Source organism: Fukomys damarensis, unplaced genomic scaffold (assembly GCF_012274545.1).
Source record: "Fukomys damarensis isolate Sample0158 unplaced genomic scaffold, DMR_v1.0_HiC HiC_scaffold_2, whole genome shotgun sequence".
NCBI classification, from domain to species: domain Eukaryota; kingdom Metazoa; phylum Chordata; class Mammalia; order Rodentia; family Bathyergidae; genus Fukomys; species Fukomys damarensis.
The window spans coordinates 25,230,959-25,241,267 of NW_022900914.1; positions in this window are offsets into that span (position 1 = coordinate 25,230,959).

The following is a 10,309-nucleotide window of genomic DNA, read 5'->3' on the forward strand; positions in this document are numbered from 1 at the left end:
TTCCAGGTGAAATGAAGACTCCTATTGAGCGATTTGCACAAGCCTCTGGTCATTTACAGGAGAAACATATCTTGAACCTAGTCCTGGCCCGTGTTTTTCTCCTCTTACACACCCTGTATTTTATGTGAGGACCCTGATTTAATTTTCTTTTCTTTGGTACCTGGAATTGAACTCAGGTCCTTGCACTTGCAAGGCAGGTAGCAGAACCACTGAGCTAAATCCCTGGCTCCCTGATTTAATTTTCAAATAGAAAACCCTTGTCTGTATTACATTAACTTTAGACCTCCTGGGGCCGGGGATTTAGCTCAGTGGTTCCACCACCTGCATTGCAAGCACAAGGACCTGAGTTCAATCCCCGGTACCAAAAAAAAGAAACCAAAACAAAACAAAACAAAAACTATCAACTTTAGACCTCCTGATTTTTATGCTTATTCTTCTCATTTTTTTCTCTTCACCATCTTGGTGCCTGAACCTTCAGGATGCATTTTCTGGGTTCCGCCTGGCTCCCACTTTTGCCTGTTATTTTAGACCCCCTGAAAATATCACCTGTTCTTTACTAAAGCTTTTCTGCAGCTGACACATCTCAGCCTGCCTTGAAGAGCAGAGTTGCCTCAGAGCATGAGGAAGTTGAGGACTCAAGCCTAGAACGGTGTTATCCCAGCCCCCAGCAAGACCCCATGGGTCTTTAATGCTGTTCTGGGGCAAACTGACTTTACCTATACCCAAGGCTGTGTGTGCCCTCTATCACCTAAGGATAGGGCACAGTTCAAGGTTTCGCTCCCAAGTCCAGCAAGGAGGAACATAGCGAAGCTATTATTCCTAATGAATTAGATGCACTTGGACCCCCTCAATTTCTCAAGCAAGAGACACAGGACCTACAGAAGCCTCATTTTTGTTCTGTTTCAAGTAATCCAATGATGACTCTGGATCAAATACACCTGACTTCATATTTTGTTTTTGAAAATGCAGGTGGCTTAGGAATAGATATGGGCTTGCATGCCCAGAGGTGCAGGGTCAGGGTCCCTGCGCAGAACTGGAAACTCTTGAGTTCTTGGGTCTCCTCCTGATTTAGACATGTTCTCCTCTAGGCCAGCAGACCCCAGTGGGGTGTGACATTTCCCTAACAGGAGCTCTCTGGATGAGAAATCTCTATGGGGAGAGGAGTCGGACCTGAGGCTGGAGGCCCAGGCCCCACTGGGTAGAGAAGGCCCGCTCTGATCCATGCAGGAGAAACCAATCCTGTGCCTGCATGGTCTCTAATGCACAGCTGAACTGTTTTTTCCAGAGATACAATGCAGACTTATCTCCTTTACAGTATGCAGGATTCAGCTAGCTACAATTTTTCTGTTTGGACCCTTGCTCATCTTCTGTTCTTTATGATAAAGAACTTTTACTGGGAAACCTGTATTAAGAGCGGTCACATTAATCTGGCCCCTCCTTTCCTGCAACAGGGATAGCTTAGGGTCAGCAAGACAGCACTCACTGGCTGTGTTGTCTTAGGCTGACTTGGGTGCTTTAAGGTACCAAGAAACACCATGGCCAACCCCATCACTTAACTTTCCAACCTTTCGTTTTAGAAACGAGGAGGCAGGCACAGGGAAAAATAGTGGCTTGCCTGTAGTTGCACAGTGATTAAATGGCCGGGCTCATGGCAGCATCATGGGGTAGACTTTGGGCTCCATTTTCTCCAAATGTGCACTTGTGCAAGAGTCCTATGGTGGGTTCAGAAACACCCACCATTTACAGATGCAAATGAGCCTCACCACCCCAGTGTTTTGGGGTAAAGTCTAGCTCCTGGAAGGGTTTAGAGGTCAGAGGTAAACTCTCAGACAGGAAAGGAGCCACCACGCCCTCCCCCAGGCCAGCTCCCAGTCTCCTCCAGTAGTCAGGCCTACGAGCCAGGGAGCATGCCCCCCCACCCGCATTCCATGTCTCCAGCCTGGTCTGGTGACTTCCCTCAGGATACTTTCAGTTCTTCTAAAATGGTCAGAGTCCAACCATCACTCCTCTCCAAACTTTCCCATGAACCCAGTGACCCCTGTGGGAACTGCTTGGCCTCTCAGCGACCTTGGTAAAGTCTTAATTCCTTCACTTTCAGACTGACTCTCTTTACTGCCACCCAGGACCCAGGAGCAAAGGGTTTTTAAATGTGCCCCCAATCCACCACACACACACACACTCGCTAAATAGGACTTCTAAAATAGGACTTCTCTAGTGAAGTCCTGATCCTTCTTTCCAAAAGCTTACCAGCTAGTAGAAGACACAAAAAAGCCATCTTGAGTGACCTAGACCCTGTATGAAACGGTATGGATGAGGCAGGCCTGGGGCTCAGCTCTCCTGAAATCTCTGCGATAGACTTTAGGCTCCATTTTCCCCAAATGTGCACTTGTGCAAGAGTCCTAGGGTGGAAAACACCCACCATTTGCAGATGCAAATGAGCCTCCCCACCCCAGTGTTCTTGGGTAGAGTTTAGCTCCTGGAAGGGCTTAGAGGTAGCCAGGGGAGATCAACGTAAGTCTTGGGAGCTGAGGCAGAAAACAACTAGAGGCAGGAAAGGAAAGTCAGTCCAGGAGACATGTACCAGAAGAACAAAGGCACAAAATCACTGTTGCAGCAAATGCAGCTGACCCTGGGGAGCAAGCAGGACAGAACTGGCCCAGCAGGAAAGGCCAATGAGACCACCTAGCAGCCCAAAGCACAAGCCTCAAATCAGAAAGTCACGGGTTCAAGTCCCAGCTCTTTGCTTTGAGAGCCCGTGCCAGCTGCTCTGTCAGTGGGCTGGAAAATAGTTCCTACCTTAAGGCTAAGGCTATAGGTACAAACTGGGAACCCAGAAGAAGTCAGTGGAATGGAAATCCATGTGATGTAAGTAAATATGCCTACAAAAGTAGAGGACAAAGAGTAGAGGTACTAGGATAGAGGCTGGGGCCATTCAGGTAGCGGTGGAAGTCACTCAGAAGAGCCTCCAGTGTATAGGAAGAAGTCCAGGAGGCAGTGCTTCTGGAAGAAGTGAGGAATTGGCTGGCCACACACTAAACAGAACAGAAATATAAGGAGAAAAAAATTAACTCTGGGATCTGCTAACCTGAAGTCATCCTTGACCTTCACAAGAAGCAGTTTGGGTGGGGAGTGAGGAGCACAGCGTAGGCTGATTATGGATTGAGAAATGAGCTGGCTGGCACAAGGAGACAGATAAACAGCAGCTCTTGGAGGAAGTTTCCTCGTCAAAGATGACAAAAAAATGGAAAGAAGCTGGAGGAAGATATGGGTCAGGGGAATTTGTGAGTCTGTGTTTTTAGTATTTAATAAACTTTCTTTTTAGAATAGTTTTAGCTTATGAGACTATTATAGAGAGTTCCCTGCACCCAGTTCCTGCTGTGATTAACATTACTGTGGTACACATCACAATTAGTAAGCCAATATCTATATATTATTTAAATTCTGTACTTTAGATTTCCTTAGTTTTTACCCAGTTTCTTCCTTCACCTCCTTTCTTTCCTTCCATTCCCTCCTCCCTTATCCTATTCCAAAATCCTATCCAGGAAACTACATTGCATTTAGCCATCCTGTCTGCCTCAGCTTCTCTTAGGCTTTTTGGTATTTTTGATGTTGATTTTGGTATTTTTTTATTTTGATTTTTGGTATTTTTGATGTTTTTGAAAGGAACTGGTAAGGTGTTTTGTAGAACATCCTTCAATTTGGATTTATCTGTTGTTTTTCTGGTTCAAGATTCTGGGTTCAGAGAGGTAAGGTACTCTTATTACCTATTAACATGACTTGTCACTGTCGATGCTGACCTTGATTACTTAGCTAAGACAGTATTTGTACAGAGAACTTACTGTTATTTTTTAAGATGAGCTGTATTAGAAAATGTTTATGTTGGGTGGAGGGAGAAACTGATGCATGCAAGAAAGAGACTACTGCAGTAAAGTTGTTGAAAAGGAGGGATGGGCACAGATGGAATCCAGTGCTCCACAGTGGACTGGCTTTTCAGTGGCATGGTTAGGACACCCTGCTACATAGGGACACTGAACAGACAAAGGATGGGAGATGGGTCACTCGGTGCAACTGGTACTGAGAAGATGATGAGGAAACTCCACTCCAAGTACATCTATCCCTCAGTGATGAATGAAGCAAAACCATTAGCTGATTAGCTGAGAGAAATTGGGGCTTTCAGAGGTTTGCAGAGACAGAAGTATGAAATGGTCATTTTAGAAGGGCAGGTTGGTGATCAGTACTGGAAGTTCAAATAGGTTCTGTGGCAATAAATGGACCCACCATCACAGCATTTTTTCCAACCACACCTTTCTACTCTGAAATAGGAAAAATGGGTGAGTTAGTTGAGTTTACCAGGCTAAGGTTCAGCCAGGAGGACATTTGAGGGAGTTAGGAATGGCCCCGAGAGCATGCGCCATGTGATGGGCTGTGACAACTAAGTTGTATGAGGAGGAAAGAACAAGAATGAAGAGGGTGATAGTCAATGAAAGAATGGTAGGCGCAGTGGAGTGAGGGTTTCTGTGAGGTCAAGGAATGGGCTAAATGATGTTAGAGAAAGGGAACCACGTGGATAAGGAGCAGTTGTCAAGAAGATGATACTTAAAACTGAGATTTCACATATTCTGACCACAGGGCCCAGTAAGACCACTTTTAGGTATTTTTCCTAAGGAAGTGAAAATTTTACGTTCATATGAAATCTGAACACAAATGTCTATAGAGGCATTTTGTGTGTAATCACCAAGACCCAAAAGCAACCCAAATGTTCACCAAGAATACAGGTGAAAACTCAGCAATAAAAGTTAACACATTTGATTCCAAGCACCATGGATGAATCTCAAAGGTATTAATTACACTTAGTCAAAGAAGCCAGTACCAAAAGAGTACATTCTATTTAGTTCCACTTATATAACAGGCTATAAAGGGAAAACATATAGGAGCAGAGGACAGGTCATTGCTTACTGGGGGTAGGAGTGTGTAATTGTTTGAATACAGAGGGGCAACATGAGCAAGTTCTTTGGAGTATTGGGATTTTTCTGTATGTTGCACATGGTGGTGGTGAGAATCTAATGCATGTTCTATAAAAATTATATCGCTCTGTATATCAGAAAAAAAGAACTTTACTATTTGTGGGTTTGAAATGCTAAAAAACTGAAAGCAAACACTGAGGTTTCAGAGGTGGCTGAAAGAGGAGGAGGTGTGAGGAAGCACAGGCCAGGATGCTGTCTGTAGGTGACCAGGTGGGGGTTAAAGCCACTGAGAGCAGAGGTGGGGGAGTCTGAATCACTGGAGGATGGTGATTAAGCCAGGTGACAGCTCTGGAGAAACTAGAGTTTGGTGACATGAGGGGAAAGAAAAGAAGTGATCAGGAAGCAAGGAGGACCCTCCACACCTCTAGGCCCTGCTTGTGGGAGGGAGAAACCAGGACCCCAGGGACAGAGCCAGCTACACTGCATTACAGAAGAGGCAAAGGCACACTCAGCAAGAGGCTGCAGGCATGCAATGGTCTAGTGATGTCACTTGGCTGATGAGTGCAGTGCCAGCAAGGCTCTGGAGGGGTGGGAGGTGGGTGGGGAGAGCAGTATAGGGTTGTGTGGTGCCAGGGCCCTGGTAGTGACTGACGGCCCCAGAAGCTTTGGTCTGTGCTGGTGGCAGAGGTAAAGGGATTCAAGAGACGGTCAGATCACTGTGGGTCTCAGAGGCTCAAGCCAGAAGGCTGGGAGTTGTCCTCTGCAGCTTTCCAGGTCCCCTTACAAGGCCTGTGTGCCCTCCAGTGTATGATGGGCTCAGGCTCTTTCCTTGCTTTCTAAAGGCAGGCCTTAGAGCACCAGGCACAGCTTCCTCCTGATCCTTCTCCCTGATCATGGGAGGCCCAGCCCATATAGGGATAGAAAGGGAAGAAGCTGCAGTTGGAAGACGCATCTGGCCTCAAAGGACATTTCCTAGCCCTCACTAGCCTGGCTGAGGGAGGGCAGCTGAGTGTGAACATTGACATAGTTTGGAGACCTGGCTACAGACTCAGGCCTCCAGCTAAGCCTCAATACTGGACCAGTATGATGACTCAGTCTGGGTGGGTTGGCCCAGGTGGACTTGGGACTCCACAGTCCTGTGTACACTATGGCAGTTCAGTGTGTGGACTACCCACTGGCCAGGCTAGCCTCTGCAGTCGGGGGGCCATCCCTTCCAGTCCACATGCCAAGACCAGCCCAGAGGCTTGCCATGCTGTGTGGACTCCCTGGCACTTATCATGGGTGGCTCACTCTAACCGGAGAAAATTGCAAATTTGACTTCCAAGCCATCCTTCCCTAGGGTCTCCTTTTAGGAGCCCACTACTCATAAGGGAACTTCTAACAGAACCTGGAAGACCTGGTCTCAGCTCAAAGCTGAGAAGTCTTCTTGGTGTTCTTCCATGCATTACAGAGAGAACTGTCTCCTTGTGTCCATCTGCCTTTGCTTCTCTATGAGCAGAAGGATGTCCTGAGGGGCAGCTGGGGTGGTAGAGGAGGAAGTGGGATACTCAGAGCACAACAAAAAAAGCAGGGCAGCAGCAGCACACTTTATTATTTACCATACTAAGCCTTCCCAGAGATCATCAGTTCCTTGTGATAGTCCTATGAGCTCATAGATAGGATAATAATTAATCTTCATTTGCAGATGAAGAACTAGGATAAAAATACAGTCAGGAAGTACCCTTGTAGAGAGAGGTGGGGTTTCTGAAGAATACCTGGTACTAATTTATGTAATAAAATAAAATGACCCTGAACTACATTAATGCAAGAACAATGCTGAATAAAAAGGAACTGATAATCCCCCATTATGGGCTAGGCAGCCATTCCAATAAGAAAGATGACTGAAATGGTGAGGGGACTCTCGACTATGTCTCAAAAATTGACTGGGGCCTTCTCCCACCCTGAGCCGCCATTGCTCCAGCACCAGGAAGGTTGCCTTGGCCCTGATCCACCACTGGAAGGAGAGCCATGCCTTCTCCCGCCCGAGCCGCCATCGCTCCAGTACCAGGAAGGTAGCTGCGTGGGTGCCCCTGAACCCCCATAACTCTGCTTACCCCACACCCCCGCACTCTCAGACCTCCTGAATGTAGTCTTTGGATCCACTCTGCAGAGGCAGAGGTGTGGTCATAAAGGTTATTTTTCTGAGTTCCCAACTTTGAACATCTTTAAAGATAGGGTGTGGGAAACCTGTAGTAGAACAGTGTGGAGTTCAGCCATTCAGAAGGTTGGGGAACTCAATCTGGGCCTTGCAGCCCAAGGTCAGTCTGCATCATGGGGTTCAGCTACCAGCTAACTAAGATCAGGTGTCTTGCGTCCTAGCTCTGTCTGAGCCCCCATCCTAAATGGTAACTATACTATATTGAAAAGTCTGTTCATTGCAGACATGTTCTGGACTGCTTCTTGATTTCAATTTAATTCAAATGGTTTAAGGGTGATAGACTAGTGACTACCACAGGTGGTCAGTTTCCAAGTTTTGCTTGATCATAATGTGTTGTCGATTGTATCAGTTAGGATAAAGGATTGTGGGTGATTTGATGAGCTGTTTTCTTTGATGTTATGAAGATGAGAATGTCTGTGGGTCGTTAGAGACCCAGAAGGTAGGGCACAACTATATCAGGAAGATTTGGGTGATAACCCAGAGATTAAACCAAGGACAGCCCAACAACAAAAATAAAAATGAGAAAACACTTAAGCAAGACACAAGGACAGACTTCCAGTTCACCAATAGCAAACAGTAGGGCAAATGAGGATGAAAAGGCCAACAGTGAAGCACCAGGAGACCCTGAACTCAAAGCACAGGAAGTAGCAAAACAGATCAATCAGGCTCTAGAAAAATTCAAAATAGAAATAATTTCCCAGATAACTATAGAGATAGTGAGCAAAATGAAAGTCATGATTCAAGACTCTAGAGCAGAAACTGACAAAAAAAATAGATGAACTCAGGACCACAATAGAAGCCATGAAGGCCCAGCATAAGAAAGAAAAGGAAACAATAAACGCCCAACATAGGAAAGAAATGGAATCCATAAAACAGATTCAAACAGATATCCAGGAGATTAAACACTCCATAGAAAGTGTACACAACAGTATAAAAGAATGCAAAGACAGACTCTAAGATATAGAAGATAAGATTGCAGTCAGTGATCGTGAAAAGAGAGATCTCTTAAAAACAGTAAGGGATCATGAGAAATCGATCCAACAACTCCTAGATGATGCAAAGAAGAATAACAGAAGACTGATAGGAACACATGAAGTAACAGGAGAAAATACAAATGACTTTAAAAAGCTGTTCACAGAATTAATGACAGAAAACTTCCCAAACAGAGGGGAAGAATTTGACATTCAGATAAGTGAGGCATATAGGACCCCAAATAGCCACAATCAAAAAAAATCTACACCTACACATATAATAATCAAGATCCCAGAATCCCAACAGAAGAACAAAATACTACAAGCAGTAAGAGAAAAGAAACAAATCACATGCAAAGGAAAGCCCATCAGAATCACAGCAGACTTTTCAACACAAATCCTTAGGGCAAGGAGAGCCTGGAGTGAGATATTTCAAGTACTAAAAGAGAACAACCTCCAACCTAGACTGATGTATCCTGCAAAACTCTCTTTCAAAATGGAGGGGGAAATAAGATACTTCCATGACAAAGAACACCTGAGAAACTACATGAATACCAAACCAGCACTACAAGCAATTCTAAACAAGATCCTAGAAAAAGACAATGAAGGCAACAACACCATGAGGCCCAACAAAGCAAATCAAATAGGCAAGGCAAGAAATTAAAGGAGAAGGTGAAAAAGTAAAAAGAGTCAACAAAAGGCCAATAACATGACAATAATAAGTCAGTACATATCAGTTATAACCATCAATGTCAATGGCCTCAACTCGCCAATCAAGAGAAATAGACTGGCAAAATGGAATAAGAAGCAAAATCCAACAATATGTTGTATACAAGAAACACACCTAGTGCAAAAAGAAGCCCATGGATTGAAAGTAAAAGGATAGAAAACAATTCTCCATGTGACAGGAGCCCAGAAAAAAACAGGGGTAGCAATCTTATTTGCAGACAAAGTAAATTTCAAACCAAAACTGATTCTAGTATTATTGATGTAGGATGGTACTGTATCATACCTCTATGAATGTAAAATATCTTGTACCTGCTTTATGATACATAGTAGTGACCGTGCTTTATCAGAGCTATTTTTAATGATATTACTCTAGAATGTTCTCTTTCCAGATGATGATTAAGATGCTAATAAAAAAAATGGTGCCAGGTATCACAACAGCAACAGAACTTTGCTGTTTTCTGGGTATTATTCTTTTCTTTGTTTTTATGTTTTTGTTTTTTTTAATAGAATGTGCTGAATATCTACAATTTTGTTCAGATGACTGCAGAAACTGGAAAAGCTGTTGCTGCTATTGATGCATAACATACTGCTATCATTGGTCTTTTATATAAATATAAATATAAAATATTAATTTTTTTCCATTTGTACAGGGGTAACGCACTGTATTAAATATGTAAGGTCATATCTACATGGGTTTGATTACAGAAACTAATTAAGTATTCCTTGAAAAAAAAGAAGATAAGACTACAAGAGCAAGAAGCAATTTAAGTATGTTCAGGGACCATTTTCATCTTCAAAATTAAGGATTATTTTAATCTTACATCATTGCCTTTTCTCTTTTACTTTCCTTTTTAGTTTTATGTTAGGATTCCCTATTTTTAAGGTTCACACAGAGATTTCTTTAACTGAAATACCGAATAGTTTCTCTGGTGTGAAAAACTATAATAGTACACAAGATCCTAATGAGATAATTAATAATGTGAAATAGGAAGTAAAGGGCTAAAGGTGTAGGGAAAGTGGGAAGGGTGGGGGAAAGGTAATAAGGGAGAGGAAAAAAATATGAGAAATTGAAAAAATGGAAATAAAGTGTTTGTAAATGGGGAGGGGAGGAGGGGGTGAAGGGAGGGCAGGGACAAGGGGAAAAAAATGAGAATCAGAACTATCATGTAAAGGTACAGGATCCCAATAATGAATGTAACTGTATTGTATACCTAGATTGTACCAATAAACTCAATAAAAAGAATAAAAAAAATGACTGGGATAGCTGTGGAAGTTTTCCTTGGAGAAAATGAGATTTGGGGGAGCTCAGAAGCACAGCATGTCATTTTTCTGCATGGCTCCACAGAGGCGTTGGCCTCCAGGCACAGGAAAGCAGAGCTCAGCTCCAGGCCAGTGAACACCAGAAGAGCCCAAGCCTCTCTGAGAGTTGTTAGCTTGCTCAGCACGAC